The sequence below is a fragment of the Bos grunniens genome, chromosome 1 (genome assembly GCF_055505025.1).
Source record: "Bos grunniens cultivar Pamir isolate PY7600 chromosome 1, Bosgru_T2T1.0, whole genome shotgun sequence".
NCBI classification, from domain to species: Eukaryota; Metazoa; Chordata; class Mammalia; order Artiodactyla; family Bovidae; genus Bos; species Bos grunniens.
In genome coordinates this window covers 64,831,725-64,850,702 of record NC_141165.1, presented here as the reverse complement: position 1 = coordinate 64,850,702, position 18,978 = coordinate 64,831,725, and positions in this window count along the sequence as shown.

Genomic DNA, 18,978 nt, shown 5'->3' with positions numbered 1-18,978 from the left:
TAAAGGTTTGTCAAAAGTTCTGAAATTGTATACTTTAAATATGTGTAGTTTGTTGTATGTCAATTTTACAACCATAAAGTTCTTCAGAAAGAAAGACTAAAAAAATTATTAGAATAAAATATCCAATATGTAATCTGAAGATGATCAATGAAGAGATATTATTTCAGTGTCTGACTATCTTACAACCTGCTTTACCTTCTCTGGCATCTGTCCAATAACTTTTAGTGGTGGTTTTTAAGTCCATGTAAGATGTAATTTAACATATCATTTATTATAATATTCATGAAAATATTATAATTATGTATTTTAAAATAATGATTATAATTATAAATTTATTTGGATTTTAATATGCATTTATAAATATGAATTATTTTATAAACATAATTATATAATCATTCAACTAGTTGAAACTAAAGTCTTCTTAATGCACTTAAAATAGCCAAACATTTTTCCATGGTTTAAAATCTCCCTTTTCATTTATCTTTTTAATATCATAATACTCTTAAAAATAGATCATTATGCTATAATCTTACTGACATTCTTTTTGTTCCTCTCCATTAGGAACATGTCAACTTCCATTTCCCTTAGGATATTGCACTTGCTGAAGCATTTTTAAACACTTTCCACAGGTCATCATCTCAACTCCTACATCCTTAGGGAAATCATCATCATAATACAATCCAATAGTCTACTACACCCTTCTCAATCATTTTTTTTTAATCACACCACCTTACTTCATTTTCCTTATTGTATTTTCTGATTTGTCCCATTTATTTATTTATTTACTGGCTATTGTCTATCTGTTTTTCATCACTAAAATGCAAGTACAATAGCTATGCACTTTGTTTTGTTCATCTCTGTAACTCCAGAGTGTAAAACACACCTGAAACAGGTAGGTAGTTGACACATTATTTTAATGGATAAAATGTTATATATATAGCATGATTTTAGTGTAAGAAGCAAGTCTGTTGCAAGTAGGCACTTGCTTCATCATGGCTGTCTCATGAAGACCAATAAACTGATTTTAAGTGATCAACTTTGGATGCAAATTTTGATGACAGATTTGGCCATTGAAATAGATTGAATCTAGAATTACAGCCACTAGATGTCAAGTTCCAAGTAGAATATGTGGCTAAGTCACTTCAGTCGTGTCCAACTCTGTGTGACCCCATAGAATATAAAGTTGAATAAATTGAATTTAGTTCAAGTTATTTTTAGTGATGTCATTTTTAAAAAACTAAGACTTTACTAACTTACTACTGGGCTCCCCTGATAGCTCAGCTAGTAAAGAATCCAGCTGCAACGCAGGAGACCCTGGTTCAATTCCTGGGTTGGAAATTTCCCCTGGAGAAGGGATAGGCTACCCACTCCAGTATTCTTAGACTTCCCTAGTGGTTCAAATGGTAAAGAATCCACCTGCAATGCAGGAGACCTGGGTTCAATCCCTTGGTTGAGAAGATCCCCTCGAGGAGGGTACTGGCAACCCACTTCAATATCTTACCTGGAGAATCCCCATGGATAGAGGAGCCTGGTGGGTACCGCCCATGAGTCTCAAAGAGTTGGACAGGACTGAGTGACTAAGTGTAGCACAACTTACTTCTACAATTTTATAGCTATTTGCTAAAAATAGAAATTTTGTGTCAAAATGCTGTAACCTAAAAACTTCCACCTTTAGTTACTTACTAAACTAGGTAATCTTGTGTCATTTCCACTGAAGAGCAACTAGATCCAGCACCAAATGTAAGTTTTATCACATTGATGCTTTCAGAAGAAATAAGAGAAACCTTCAAATTGTCAAATAAACAAACAGATAAGTAAACAACTAATAAAACAAAAACAGTAAGCAGTTTAGATGATGAGAGGGAGGACTGAAATAGACATTCTAAGCAATGTCTATGCAAGGGAAATAATTAAACTTGGTCCTCTCCGATTCTATGGTACCCTAAAGAGGGACTAAATTTTTCCAAAATCAATAATCCTCCAAATTCTCAGAAAAAAAGCAAATACAATCTTTTCCAAAGGAAGACATCTTCATTAGGGCCTGATATTTTCCATACATCAAAATCAGTCACATATAAGTTCATAAATAAAGCTATACACTCACTGAAACAAGCCCTCATCAGTGTTATTTGGCAGAAAGAACAAAAAAGATATATGCCCAAAAGGAAATTATAAATTAGAATTTATAACTAGACACAATAGAATAACATGTGATATTTTGACAGAAATATTTTATGATATCATAAAAAATAAACAGCAACATTTTATTTTCAAAAAGTACCAGGAAGTGTTGAAACCAATTACATTGTACCTTAGAAATAAAATATAAATGTTTTAATTAGAAATGCATGGCTAAATGCTTGCTTACCCTCAACTGAGTATAAGAAGTAGATAATAAAGCTAAAGAAACTAGTCAATAATGCATCAAAGAGAGCAAAGATGACAAAGAATTTAAGGAGTTTAAAGTATCTTCAGCATCAAATGTAAAAGCTAATATTCTAAATGAGGTCAAGGGGAAAGAGAAAGAAGGAAAGGCAATATTTAAAGACCTATTCAACTTAGAATTTTCTGAAACTGATACAAAAGAATTTATATAAGCAGGAAGCATAATGAATTCTAAACAGGATGAAAAATACATAAAAGTTGATAGACACAATAAGGAAACTAAAGAATCTCAAAAACAAAGAATATTTTCAAACCATCAAAGACAAAAGACAGGTCTATGGTAGTCTTATAACTAGACAGAAGATTTATCAATGGCAACTATGAAAGCCAGAAGATTGTAGAATGATATCTTCAACATCTTAGGAGGAAATAACTTTCCATCTATATTAATAAAACCATTGACATTATCTTTCAAGAATAAAGGTAAAATAGTATCATATAAAATTTATGAGAACTTACTACCAATGTACAATTACAGTCAAAGCTGAGATAAAGAATGTAGAAATGAATTTAATAAAGAATCTTAACTGAGACTATTTTTCTAGTACTAAATGAAGTATTAATGATTTGTTTTCAGGAAAATAACATTACACATTACATTGAATAATTTAGTTTTAATGTTTTGGTTTTATATTTATTGGTATTTCTGATTTTATTATGATTATATAAAAACTATAAGTTTAGGAAGGGTTTTCCAGGTGGCACTAGTGGTAAAGAATCCACCTGACAATGCATGAGACACAGGAGACTTGGGTTCAATCCGTGGGTTGGAATTATCCCCTGGAGGAGGACATGGAAATCCACTCCAGTATTCTTTCCTGGAGAATCCCATGGACAAAGGAGCCTGGAAGGCTACAGTCCATAGGTTCACAAAGAGTCAGACATGACTAACGTGACTTAGCACATACACACATAAGCTTAGGATATGCACAGGTGGTTTCAAATTTATACACACTTATATTATGTTTAATGAGTAATGTTAAAAAATACAAGTCCACGATACATAGTTTCTGTTTAAAAGAGTTCTTAAAGTCCTTTAAACATGATAAGTACTGAACTAGGAGAAGGCAATGGCACCCTATTCCAGTACTCTTGCCTGGAAAATCTCATGGATGGAGGAGCCTGGAAGGCTGCAGTCCATGGGGTCGCTGAGGGTTGGACACGACTGAGCGACTTCACTTTCACTTTTCACTTTCATGCATTGGAGAAGGAAATGGCAACCCACTCCAGTGTTCTTGCCTGGAGAATCCCAGGGACGGGAGCCTGGTGGGCTGCCGTCTATGGGGTCACACAAAGTCGGACACGACTGAAGTGGCTTAGCAGTAGCAGTAGCAGATAACCCTTGATATCTCCTGCAGCTCTAAAATTATTTACTTTCCTTTCTGCATCAATCATATGTCATTAACTAATCAGTTTCAACTTATTAATGTCTATTTACTGCACATGAATAAAGAAGCAGACTTCAACCTTTCAAGAATTTGAAGATTCCCCAGTAGCACAGTGGATAGGAATGTGCCTGCCAATGCAGGAGACATGGATTCAGTTCTTGGTCCAGGAAGATTCACATGCCATCAAGCAATTGAGACCAAGCTCAAGAGCCTGTGAGCCACAACTACTGAGCCTACATACCACAACTACTGTATCCTGAACACTCTATGACCTGCAAGTCACAACTTGTCCCCGTGCTGCAGCTACTGAGCCCCCACACCTAGAGTCTGTGCTCTGCAACAAGAGGGGCCAGTACAATGAGAAGCCCACACAGTGCAACTTAAGGTAGCCTCCATTCACCACAATTAGATAAAGCTGATGCACAACAACAAAAGACCTCGTGTAACCAAAAATTAATTAATTAATTGAAAAAAAGATTTTGAGCTAATGAAACTTATTAGAAGCTTACAAATTCATCTCTCCATTAAGTCTTCTAATGAATATTACACTTATGCAAACATGATGTTTTACTTGTTTACATAATTCCACACACAGGTAAATGTAAGTGACTGTACTTATACACAAGGTTGAAATCTCTATACCAAAATACAAAATGTCTACACGTGCTGTGCTTAGTCTCTCAGTCATGTCTGACTCTTTGCGACCCCATGGACTGTAGCCCGCCAGGCTCCTTCTGCCATGGGGATTCTCCAGGCAAGAATAATGGAGTGGGTTGCCATGCCCTCCTCCAGGGAATCTTCCCACCACAGGGTTCAAAGCCAGGTCTCCCACGTTGCAGGTGGATTTTTACCATCTGAGCCACCAGAGAAAAGTGCTTGCTAATTTTGTAAGAAAATACCACATTCTGACTTTTCTCTGTCCTATTAGCTTCCCACAAGATAAAACGACTGCTCTGTAAGGATGAACTTTTAAGTATATGAAAATAGTGGCTTTGCCATCATTTAGGAGCTTTATGCTTCTATGTTTATTTTTTACTGCAAAGTCAAAATCATGCAAAATGTTTTAAAAAAATTTTTTAGTTATACATTTGGTATACGACTGACAAATTATCAAACATTTACATTTTAAAATATTTTATAATTTTTCATTTATAAGTCTGCTTGATTAAAGAAGTTGCCTGGTCCTTGTCCTTTTGCTGTTTAAAACCAGCTGTTTTAAATTCTATTGCACCTGCTGCAGGAGAACGTAGCAAGACTTGCTAAGAAAGGATATTTTTATTGCCTTCATAAATCAGGTGATAAACCATGTAGAATGGTCAAATTTTAAAAACATTTAGAATATTGTTTTTATTGTCCTAGTATGTTTGTTATTTTTCATCAGGTATGTCTAGATTTCAAGTGTAATCAATTATTAAATACACAATTCTTTTTCAAGAAAAAAGGAGGAAAAAAATTCCACACATCATAGTTTGGTAAGCCTAGATTAGGAATGGAGAAAAAGGTATTTGCATTTCAACCCCAGCAATAGAGAACTAGGTAATTATTATTATTTTTTTTTTTTTAGGTAATTCTACCTGTCTTACCCCTAGTTTTTTTTTTTTTTTTTTCAAAAATCAAAATAAAGACAGAAAAAACTAATGTGTTTACTAGCTGATACTTGTATTAATCAAGAATATTTGCAACTTTAGGTATCAAAACTTCAACTATAAAGGCTTAAACAAGTTTTTCTTTAACTTTTTAAGGATTCAGCACTCTCATCAAGGGAGTTGCTTTTTTCCCCACGTAAAAAGAGGTTGAGCCCTCAAACTATAAGAAATATTTGTTACGCTAATCAAAAGACACCCAGGTGCTACCATATGTCTCCTCTCCCGAATCTGGCCACTGACTTTTAATCTTCCTTGTTACATGCCATAGTTCCATGAACTACATTTGCTTCAGTAAATAAGTCATATCTGTCTACTTTACACCAAAAAGCAGTGCTATATTTTTCCTGAACACACCTCCCATCACACCCTAGGGTAGTCCCTCTTCTATCTCACTTTGCAGAACTGGGACATACATTCATATAAATTTAAAAAGTACACTGAACAGAGAGGGCAACATGATTAGCAGAATTGGTTTAAACCAGTATTTCTTAATGGGAAGACCAGGAATATTTTAATTGGACAATTCTTTGTTATGCAGGACAGTTCTGCATATTCCAGGACACTTAGTATCTACAACCCAGGGCATTTAATGTCAGTATCACCTCTTAGTTCTTTTGACACTCTAAAATATCCTCTGTTCAGTTCAGTTCTGTCACTCAGTTGTGTACGACTCTTTGCAACCCCATGGACTGCAGCACACCAGGCTTCCCTGTCCATCACCAACTCCCAGAGCCTACTCTAACTCATGTCCATTGTGTTGGTGATACCATCCAACCATCTCATCCTCTGTCATCCCTTCTCCTCCCACATTCAATCTTCCCAGCATCAGGGTCTTTTTCAATGAGTCAGTCCTTTGCATCAGGTGGCCAAAGTATTTTAGCCTCAGTTCCAGCATTAGTCCTTCCAATGAATATTTAGGACTGACTTCTTTTAGGATTGACTGGTTGGATCTCCTTGCAGTCCAGATCAGATCAGATCAGATCAGTCGCTCAGTCATGTCCAACTCTTTGAGACCCCATGAGTCGCAGCACGCCAGGCCTCCCTGTCCATCACCAACTCCCGGAGTTCACTCAGACTCACGTCCATTGAGTCAGTGATGCCATCCAGCCATCTCATCCTCTGTCGTCCCCTTCTCCTTCTGCCCCCAAGCCCTCCCAGAATCAGAGTCTTTTCCAATGAGTCAACTCTTCACATGAGGTGGCCAAAGTACGGAAGTTTCAGCTTTAGCATCATTCCTTCCAAAGAAATCCCAGGGCTGACCTCCTTCAGAATGGACTGGTTGGATCTCCTTGCAGTCCAAGGGACTCTCAGGAGTCTTCTCCAACACCACAGTTCAAAAGCATCAATTCTTCAGTGCTCAGCCTTCTTCACAGTCGAACTCTCACATCCATACATGACCACAGGAAAAACCATAGCCTTGACTAGACGGACCTTTGTTGGCAAAGTAATGTCTCTGCTTTTCAATATGCTATCTAGGTTGGTCATAACTTTCCTTCCAAGGAGTAAGCGTCTTTTAATTTCATGGCTGCAATCATCATCTGCAGTGATTTTGGAGCCCAGAAAAATAAAGTCTGACACTGTTTCCACTGTTTCCCCATCTATTTCCCATGAAGTGATGGGACCAGATGCCATGATCTTCGTTTTCTGAATGTTGAGCTTTAATCCAACTTTTTCACTCTCCACTTTCAGTCTCAAAATTTCTAAATGTTCCTTAGAGGTACAGCACTTCCATTAGTTGAAGTTGGGCACATTTCCATGCTGAACAAGGCTGAAATTCTGTTGCAAATTCAGAAAAATGATGAATGGTACCTGGCAGGCAATCATAATGCCAACAATGAATTCTAAGTTCCCTTTTAGTTCTAATGTCTACAATTCTGTGAAGATACATTAGGCTTAGACAAACACATTTGATTCTTTAAAAAAAAAATTGCTATTCCAACATTGCCTTCTCATAGGCAAAAAACTTTATAACATTTTCCAGTGTATGCAGAATTATTTATTTCCTCTTTCTTCAGCACAATATTGTTACACTAACCTAGTAATGCAATCTGTAAATTTTTTCAGATAGTTTGTTATTTTTGTTGGAAAATCAATGTTTTAATTCATATTGGAGAGTAGAAGAGAAATCAAAAACACCAAACAGAAGCAAAAAGAGCCAATGATTATACCAACGGTGGTCTTGAGTCCATGGTTCAGGAGAAAAGTGAGAGTGGAAGAACATGAACTCCTGAACTCATTCTGAGTATTGAAATATTTGCCAGTTCTTTTCCACTGACAGTTCTAAGTAAGGTGTCTACATCACACTAAGTGTAATGAAAATGAAATGTTCGCATTTCACATAGTTCTAGTGTAGGCTCTGTACATATGACAACAGAGGTCTTGTCTTGTTCATCTTGTGCTGTGTGTGCTCAGTCACTTCAGTCATGTCCAACTCTTTGTGACCTATGGACTGTAGCCCACCAGGCTCCTCTGTCCATGGGATTCTCCAGGCAAGAATACTGAAATGGGTCACTGTTCCCTACTCCAGGGGAATCTTCCCAACCCAGGAATCGAACCCATATCTCCAGTGTCTCCTGCATTGCAGGCAGGTTCTTTACCCACTGAGCCACCTGGGAAGCCTATTAGCACACTAAGACCCCTAAACCTTGTTCCCATTAGCTCATGGTATCAGAATGTGGAGAAGCAAATCTACAGATGTCTCCTGACTACCTTCATAAGGCATGAAACTGGTCTGTTATCAACTGCACACAGGCCTCCTGAATGCATGGTTTCTCCAGCCCTGCAGAGCCCCTTAAACTGCTGCTGTAAGCGACATATACAGTAAACAAGAGCACCAGTATAAAGACAAATGTTGATTTAATACTGTCAGAGCAGCATTTCGCATACTCTCATGGAGCACAGGATACAGGATATGTTCCTATTGCACCATCAAGGATACAAGTTTAGTGAATAAATGAGTTTCTAGGGAAAAATTATACAATAAAATTCTTTTCTATGTCTTCACAAAAATTTTTGTATCCTATTTTTGTGTGCTTAAAATTATAATGGAGAAGGCAATGCCATTCCACTCCAGTACTCTTGCCTGGAAAATCCCATGGACGGAGGAGCCTGGTAGAATGCAGTCCATGGGGGTCGCTAAGAGTTGGACACGACTGAGTGACTTCACTTTCAGTTTTCACTTTCATGCATTGGAGAAGGAAATGGCAACCCACTCCAGTGTTCTTGCCTGGAGAATCCCAGGGACGGAGGAGCCCGGTGGGCTGCCATCTATCAGGTCACACAGAGTTGGACACAACTGAAGCAACTTAGCAGCAGCAGCAGCAAAATTATAAATGCTCTCAAACACTGAGAAAATTAGAATAAAATTTCTTTGCTTCTCACCTAAAAGCAATGATTTCTGGAGCCCTTGGATTCTGTAGAAGTTCCTCTAGGTTTAGCAGTGGGCATGTTGGAGGAAGAACAGAGCAAAGAAGGTCAATAGTTTAAGCTTGACATTTTACACCTGCTTTAACTATGCATTCTCTTATATATATATATATATATATATATATATTACAGCAAATATACAGCAAAATATATATATATATATATAATTTATTTGTGTTCTGTGTAAAATTTTGGCATAAATGCAACTATTATAAATAGTTTTGGAATCACTGGTCTACAATATTGGATAGGTGCTACTCTTGGTTGCTTCATTCCCAGGAATGGAAAATGTCTTCAAAGTTTGCTCAACGAAGTCCACTTTCCAAAAATAGTTAACCATTGTTCCAAGGCAAGTTACCTTGATGATATCCATTAAAAAAGTAGGGACTGGAATTTTTTCTTCATTTATGTCAACAGCACTGCTCCCTGGAGACAGAAATGCAATCTGCCCTTGAAGAGAAGAAGGTGCTGTGCAAGGTGCTAGGGAAATATATTAATAAGACATGATATCTTCCCTCAAGGAGTTTACAAGACAGCACATAGCAGAGATGTAAATACATCTCATTTTCTTAAAGAACCAGTTCAACCTACAGCCTTCTAAAGAACAGAAACATATAATAGATGCCATCCTTTCAACCACAGTAATTTAACTAAAAGCAGACAACTTATACACGTTCAGCAAATTATATTCTCTCTATCTGAAATTTGAAATTAGGTCAGTGATTCTGAGTCAATGATTAAGAAGAAGAGATGGGGAACTGTACAGCAAAAGAGGATCCATGCTGGCATTTAGGTAGGATCAAGTCACATATGGACTGAAATTATGAAGAAGCTGGGACTGAGGCCCTTGCAAAGATAATCAGTTTGCAGAAGTAAATAAAATAAATATGAAAAGAAAGAAATAAAGAGAAAAGAATAAATGTCCTAAAGATAGAAGAAACTACATTTTTCCAATTTGCATGAAGCCCAATGAAACCGCTGACAAATGAATTCCCTGTTATTTCTCAAGATCTTTGTAATGAGCCCCTTTAGGATGCAGTTAGAGTGGGTGTGGCTTCCTCTTTCTTCAGTCAAATGATTGGTAACTAGAAGCAGGATATTGGAAGGCAACTGTATACAAAACTCTCTGGAAGCCACACAGATGTTATCATTATCCATGATATACCGACTTATTGACTTTTGAATTTCCTCTTTATCTTTCATTCTTTATATTATTCTTTGTATTCCTTGCTGCCTATACCTCTCTCCCTCATTTTACTAATATTCATCTTAAGTTTTTTATTTTGAAAAAGTGCTTGAAAATTTACTGTACAGTTTCTTTAAGAATTTATTTATATATTGGCTTCTATATACTCTTACATTTGTATAAAACAATTATACATATTCTCTACAATTGTACATATATTAAATGATGGTATCATAAATACTGTTCAATGAGATTTTATGAAAGAAGTATTTATTTCCTTTCTTAGTTTTTCAATTTCACCCCCCAACTCTGAATAGTACACAAGTATTATTACCGGTTTACAGGCAATTCAAAGATACCATGTCACATCAACCTTTCCAACATAATCCTTGTTGTATTGTTTATCTATACTTTTTCAACTAAGAAACAAAATAAAAGTTGTATTATCTTTTTGGTCATAGATTCTGAATACTAGACTTAGACATTTTCTTGTTAGTGAAATAAGAACTAAAACATGAACAATTCATATTCTATTTTAGAAAATATTTTTGGAGCTTATAGACAAAATGTGTTTTAAGACTCAGGGCCCTGTAGACTACTACTTCTAAGTAAAACCATTTGAAAGTTTGACATGAATTAAGGAAATGAAATGCAGTAAGCTCTCCATGTCATAAAACAGCAGGCTTTCGTACATTCAAACTGCATGGGCTTTGGCATTCAGTTCTAAATGGACTCAAATTAGGCAGTAATGATCAAGGCCAAGAAAATCCTGGTGAGTAATGACCAGATGTGAAGAACTAATGGTCAAGGGCATGTTGGACAATTATCGTCTACTGGGTTTTAATCCCCAAGAAATATTATTTACTGAGGCTTCTACTTTGATCACAGCCTTAAATGGATGCTGAGCATTGATTTTCATTTATTTTTTTTACTAGCTTCTATTTACATCTACATGCTGAATTTCACAAAAAGCATGAATTCACCTATGCCTTTACAAAGAAGACACTCAATATCAGTTACTGTATCATCTGGTTTAACTAACAAGCAAAATGTAGCAAAGTAGGAAAATATTTAAAAAGCTATATTAAGAAGTACATAATTTTGTATAACACTTTACATATAGTATATACATTATCCTCATAAAAACATATGAGATAAAAATAGTCAAATTTAGTATTGGCTTCTTATAGGTAAGGAGTACTTATAGCTGTATTTCATTTAATACTAAAACCATATAATTATCCCTATTTTAATTATGAAAAATTTGAGATGGGGATAGGTTTAGTAACTTGTCTTTAAAGATGCCCAACTATCTCTGTTCATGGTAAGCTTAGCATGTTAGTAATTTTTTCCATGATGCCCAAGGCTAAAACAGAAGGGTAATGCACATCTAGTTTGGCAACTTTAGGAGCTCCCAGACTCCTTTCTCCAGTAAGACAGCCATAACAAGTAAAAATCTCATAAAAACTGACCATTTAAAGTTTATTAAAATTCTCCTAAAGGTGCACAGTATAAAAGGAAACATTTGTTCAAGAAAATCTACTCAGTCTCAGTACAAATAGTAAGAATCTGTTGCTTGAGCCACAGCCTGCTTCCTCCCTTCCCGCCCACCAGCTCTGTGTGATTCAAACTACAGGCCAAATGAAAGAAAGTGAAAGTCACTGAGTCCTGTCTGACTTTTCGTGACCCAATGGACTATACAGTCCATAGAATTCTCCAGGCCAGAATACTGGAGTGGGTAGCCTTTCCCTTCTCCGGGGGATCTTCCCAACCCAGGTATCGAACCCAGGTCTCCTGCATTGCAGCCAGATTCTTTACCAGCTGAGTCACATAGATGGGGTCAAAAATTCAATGCTCCCTGTCCCTCCAATACTCAGACACGGACTATGATATCTCCACAGAGGGCCAGGCCACCAGCATACCTCATCCTCCTCCTTCTCTGTGTTGTACAAATTCCAGGCAAGTGTGACCAAGAAGGCAGGGACACTTTTTGCAAACAGTCCCACTCATAACACAGAGCTTTTAGGATAAGCATGACAGATGAAGAATACTGGAACTCAGTAGCACTTGATCCAGCTTACTTATAGAGTGAAGTTCCATACTAACAAAGACAAGGTAAAAAAAATCAAAGGCTACTATTCCACACAGCATTCTGCTTTTACATCTGAGATGGTAAAAAGCTCTACACAGTCAGCAAAAACAAAACCGGTAGCTGACTGTGGCTCAGACATTGAACTCCTTATTGCCAAATTCAGACTTAAATTCAAGAAAGTAGGGAAAACCACTAGACCATTCAGGTATGACCTAAATCAAAACCCTTATGATTATACAGTTGAAGTGAGAAATAATTTAAGAGACTAGATCTGATAGAAAGAGTGCCTGATGAACTATGGATGGAGGTTCGTGACACTGTACAGGAGACAGGGATCAAGACAATCCCCAGGAAAAAGAAATGCAAAAAAGCAAAATGGCTGTCTGGGGAGGCCTTATAAATAGCTGTGAGAAGAAGAAAAGTGAAAAGCAAAGGAGAAAAGGAAAGATAAAAGCATCTGAATACAGAGTTCCAAAGAATAGCAAGAAGAGATAAGAAAGCCTTCCTCAGCAATCAGTGCAAAGAAATAGAGGAAAACAACAGAATGGGAAAGACTAGAGATCTCTTCAAGAAAATTAGAGATACCAAGGGAACATTTCATGCAAAGATGGGCTCGATAAAGGACAGAAATGGTATGGACCTAATAGAAGCAGAAGATATTAAGAAGAGGTGGCAAGAATACACAGAAGAACTGTACAAAAAAGATCTTCATGACTAAGATAATCATGATGGTGTGGTCACTCACCTAGAGCCAGATCCTTGAATGTGAAGTCAAGTGGGCCTTAGAAAGCATCACTAAGGCATCACGAACAAAGCTATGGAGGTGACAGAATTCCAGTTGAGCTATTTCAAATCCTAAAAGACGATGCTGTGAAAGTGCTGTACTCAATATGTCAGCAAATTTGGAAAACTCAGCAGTGGCCACAGGACTGGAAAAGGTCAGTTTTAATTCCAATCCCAAAGAAAGGCAATGCCAAAGAATGCTCAAACTACCGCACAATTGCACTCATCTCACACGCTAGTAAAGAAATGCTCAAAATTCTTCAAGCCAGGCTTCAGCAATATGTGAACCACGAACTTCCAGATGTTCAAGCTGGTTTTAGAAAAGGCAGAGGAACCCGAGATCAAATTGCCAACATCCGCTATATCGTCAAAAAAGCAAGAGAGTTCCAGAAAAACATCTTTCTGCTTTATTGACTATGCCAAAGCCTTTGACTATTTGGATCACAATAAACTGTGGAAAATTCTGAAAGAGATGAAAATACCCGACCACCTGACCTGCCTCTTGAGAAACCTATATGCAGGTCAGGAAGCAACAGTTAGAACTGGACATGGAACAACAGACTGGTTCCAAATAGGAAAAGGAGTACGTCAAGGCTGCATATTGTCACCCTGCTTATTTAACTTATATGCAGAGTATATTATGAGAAACACTGGGCTGGAAGAAGCACAAGCTGGAATCAAGATTGCTGGAAGATATATCAATAACCTCAGATATGCAGATGACACCACCCTTATGGCAGAAAGTGAAGAGGAACTCAAAAGCCTCTTGATGAAAGTGAAAGAGGAGAATGAAAAAGTTGGCTTAAAGCTCAACATTCAGAAAACAAAGATCATGGCATCTGGTCCCATCACTTATTAGGAAATAGATGGGGAAACAGTGGAAACAGTGTCAGACTTTATTTTTCTGGGCTCCAAAATCACTGCAGATGGTGACTACAGCCATGAAATTAAAAGACGCTTACTCCTTTGGAAGGAAAGTTATGTCCAACCTAGATAGCATATTGAAAAGCAGAGACATTATTTTGCCAACAAATGTCTGTCTAGTCAAGTCTATGGTTTTTCCTGTGGTCATGTATGGATGTGAGAGTTCGACTGTGAAGAAGGCTGAGTGCTGAAGAATTGATGCTTTTGAACTGTGGTGTTGGAGAAGACTCTTGAGAGTCCCTTGGACTGCAAGGAGATCCAACCAGTCCATTCTGAAGGAGATCAGCCCTGGGATTTCTTTGGAAGGAATGATGCTAAAGCTGAAACCCCAGTACTTTGGCCACCTCATGCGAAGAGCTCACTCACTGGAAAAGACTCTGATGCTGGGAGTGATTGGGGGCAGGAGGAAAAGGGGATGACAGAGGATGAGATGGCTGGATGGCATCACTGACTCAATGGACGTGAGTGTGAGTGAATTCCGGGAGTTGGTGATGGACAGGGAGGCCTGGCGTGCTGTGATTTTTGGGGTCGCAAAGAGTCGGACGCTACTGAGTGACTGAACTGAACTAAACTGAACTGAACAGCTGTGTGTGATATGGACAGAGGCAGATAGATTAACAGAGAAATTGGTGAAAAAGAAAGTCAAAGATATCCCTGCTAAAGCCATGACCATCCAAGATGCTAACTCCAATTCACAGGAATAGATAAGAATAAGGTATGTTAAAGAAGAAGGTTAATATAACAAACATCATAAATAAATACTTGCTCTTTCTTCTTTCTGCTTCTATAAAAATTACCAAATTATATAAAGTAATAATTATGACAACATATTGTTGGGTTAGTAAAATACAGAAATGTAATATCTATATAAAATAATAGCATAAAATGAAGAGAGGAAATACACCTATAAAGAAATTAAGAGTTATAAATCTCAGAATTAAGTACAAATCTGAAGCAGATTATAATAAATTGAGATAAATATGGTTAAACACTAGAGAAACTACTAAGAAAATATCTCAAAATCTATAATAAAAGCTCATTCAAGGAATTAAAATGTTATTTCAGAAAACACTTACTTTATGCAAAAATATGAAGTAAGGAAAGAACAGAGAAACAAAAAACCCATGTGAGTTACATAGAATCAAAAGTAAAGGGTAGATGTAGATCCTGTTATATCAAAAACTATATAATAAACATTAAATGTGAAACTCCAATCAAAAGACAGAGATTGTCAGATTACATAAAACAACATCCAGCTATGTGCTGTCTACAAAAGTATGTGTATTATACAACCAGCAACCATAAGAAAGTGGAATGGCTATAATACTATTAGAAAGCATAGATTTTAGGACAAAAACAAAAAAAAAATGTTACTGAGACAAAGGGCATTTTATTTTAATAAAAGAATCAAACTATCAAGAAGATAGGAAAATATAGAAAGTATGTATGTGCCTTAAAGCAAAATGTCCAAAAATACAAAGTAAAATCTGACAGGATAAAGGAAGAAACAGACAAGAGTACTTGGAGACTTTACATTCTGTCATGCACAGAACACCTACAGAGCTTCAATAAGGAAATCGAAGGTTGAATGACAAACTAAACCTAATAGGATAATACACCAAACAACAGCAGAACAGACGTTCTCCTTAAGAATATTTTCTAGAATTGATCATATATTAGAGCATTAACAAGTCTCAATAAATGTAAATGATTAACACAATACAGAGTATGTTCTCCAGTGACAAGGGACTGAAACCAGAAATCGGTAACAAAAAAAGATCGGAAAATGCACAGGTTTTTGAAAATTAAACAATATCCTCATAAATAAGCAATGGTTTAAGGATGAAATCAAAAGAAAAATGGAAAATAGCTTGAGATAAATGAAAATTAAAATGAAGATACAATATACCAAAACTAATGGGATGTAGCGAATACTTGGACTTCCCAGGTGGTACTAATGGTAAAGAATCTGCCTCCCAATGCAGGAGACTTAAGAGATGTAGGTTCAGTCCCTGGGGTTGGGAAGATTCCCTGGAGAAGAGCATGGCAACCTACTCCAGTATTCTTGCTTGGAGAATCCCATGGACAGAGGAGACTGGCAGGCTACAGTCCATAGCGTTGTAAAGAGTCAGACATGACTGAAGCGACTTAGCATGCATGCAGCTAATACAGAGCTTAAGTAGAAATTTATAACCTGAAACACTTATATTAACAAAGAAGAAAGATTACAAATAAATAACCTAAACGTCCACTTCCAGAACTTAGAAAAAGAAGTACAAATCAAATATACCCAATTGCTACTTCTGTGGCTTCTTTGGAGAAACGTCTTTTCAGATTTTTTTGCTCACTTTTACTTAGGTTTTAGTTAAAGGGCTTCCTTATATATTTTGGATATTAATCCCTTAATTAGATATATAGTCTAAAAAATTTTTCCCATTCTAGAAGTTGTTTTTCCACTCTGTTATTTGTATTCTTTGCTATGTCAAACAAGATTTTTGTTTGACATAGTCCCACTTTTCAGTTTCTCCTTCTTTGTGCTTTTGAGCTCTTATCTAAGAAGTCACTGCCAAGACCATTACCATGAAGCTTTTCCCCTACATTTTCCCCAAAGAGTTTTATATTTCCATGTCTTATATCTAAGTATTTAATCCATTTGGGGTTGATGTTTGTATATAGTGTAAAGTAAGGATCCAAATTCATTCTTTCATATGTGAATATTCAGTTGTTCCAACAGCATATTTTGAAGAGACTTGTATAGCTATGACTGATTCATTTTGCTGTATGGCAGAAACTGAAACAATATTGTAGAGAAAAGTATCCTCCAATTAAAAATAAATTTCAAAAAATGAAAAAAAATTAGCTCTGACATTTTGCATTTCCTGAAGAATTGCTTGTTCTGGTCTTTGTTGATTCTTGTCTTTCCTTTTCTTGGAATTGTTTCTAACTTGATGAATTATAAGCTTAATATAGAAATAAAGAAAGATTCTGTTAGTCATTCCATTGTGTCTGTCTCTTTTCGACCCCATTGACTGTAGCCTGCCATGCTTCATAAAAGCACATTTAAAATAAATTCTTTTTTGTTAATAAATTAAATTGGAAACAATAAAAAAAAGGAAATACTGGACACCACCATATTCATTTCCTTTCTACATTGCTATTCATATGGTAGCTGCTTTTAGCAATCAAACTTAAAATCCAGTTTTGTAAATATATGATGGCTTTCCCAGGTGGCTCAATGGTAAAGAATCTACCTGCAATGCAGGAGACATGGGTTCAACCCCTGAGTCAGGAAGATCCCCTGGAAAAGGAAATTGCAACTCATTCCAATATTCTTGCTTGGGAAATTCCACAGACACAGGAGCCTGGCAGGCTACAATCCATGGGGTCATAAATAGAGTTGCACATGACTTAGTGACTGCTGCTGCTGCTAAGTCACTTCAGTCGTGTTCGACTCTGTGCGACCTCATAGACAGCAGCCCACCAGGCTCCACCATCCCTGGGATTCTCCAGGCAAGAACACTGGAGTGGGTTGCCATTTCCTTCTCCAATGCATGAAAGTGAAAAGTGAAAGTGAAGTCGCTCAGTTCTGTCTGACTCTTCGAGACCAAGTGGACTGCAGCCTACCAGGCGCCTCTGTCCATGGGATTTTCCAGGCAAGAGTACTGGAGTGGGGTGCCATTGCCTTTTTCAGACTTAGTGACTAAATAACAACAAAAATATATGATAGCATCAAAAGAGATACAGTACAATCTAATGTTGAAACAATGAACTTCAAGCTAGCAATTTGCATAGTATTCAATAGATGTTTGACAGATGTCAAATATCTTTGTGTTTTCCTTTAAAAATTAAAATATCCTGTGATGCTATTCTGTGACCCTTCTATGAGTTTTACTTTAGCACCCTACTGCTTTGGAAACACTCTCCCTAGTAGATACCCTTGGTAAGCGGCAGAATATGGATTCACATGTCTAATTTTATAATTACTAACTCTCCACTTATTTCATGAAGCCAAAGTGCTGAGTACCTTAATCAAAATGATTTAATCTCTGAAATAGGGTGCAATATCATCAAAATTCAGAATATTATAACTTTTATCAGATTCAAATTAAAGTCAAATGGTGAAATCAGCCTGGGTTAGCAAAACGAAGAAACTGTTAAATTTAGAAGGAGAATCATTTCAGAAAGAACTTGAGTTTTGACAAAGAATTGGGTAAGTTATTAGCATTGCATTCTGAGGACCATTTAGTTAGACAATCACCTAAGCACAAGTCTAATAGGTAAAAAGTAAAGTTGTGTTTCACAGAAGGTTTTGAACATTTGGGCTTCTCAGGTGGCTCAGACGGTAAAGAATTTACCTGCAATGCAGGTTGGATCCTTGGATCAATAAGATCCCCTGGAAAAGGGAATGGCTATCCACTCCAGTATTCTTGCCTGGAAAATTTCATGGACAGAGGAGCCTGGTGGGCTATATATGGTCCATGGGGTCACACAGAGTCAGACATTTCAGATTTCAAAGCAAGTCTTTCAAATTTAACCTACAATCTAGTAATGTGAAAAGTAAAGTCGCAAATTCATTTCAGACACAATTTAAGAGGAAAACAACAGTAGCAAGTGTACATGTTTCTCTGTCATTGTGGTTTCTAGCACAGTATTCGGAGAAGGCAATGGCACCCCACTCCAGTACTCTTGCCTGGAAAATCCCATGGACGGAGGAGTCTGGTAGGCTGCAGTCCATGGGGTCTCGAAGAGTCGGACACGACTGAGGGACTTCTCTTTCACTTTTCACTTTCATACATTGGAGAAGGAAATGGCAATCCACTCCAGTATTCTTGCCTGGAGAAACCCAGGGACGGTAGAGCCTGGTGGGCTGAGATCTATGGGGTCACACAGAGTCGGACACGACTGAAGTGACTTAGCAGCAGCAGCAGCAGCAGCACAGTATTAAGAAACAAATATTTTTATTGAGAATCTAGAGCCTATTTTAAGAATATTAAATTGGCTTTAGGCCAAAAGGGAATAAAATCCTAGCTGGTCCATTCATTTACTAGGTGTCTCAATGTCCCTGAACTTGAGTCTTCATAATCTATG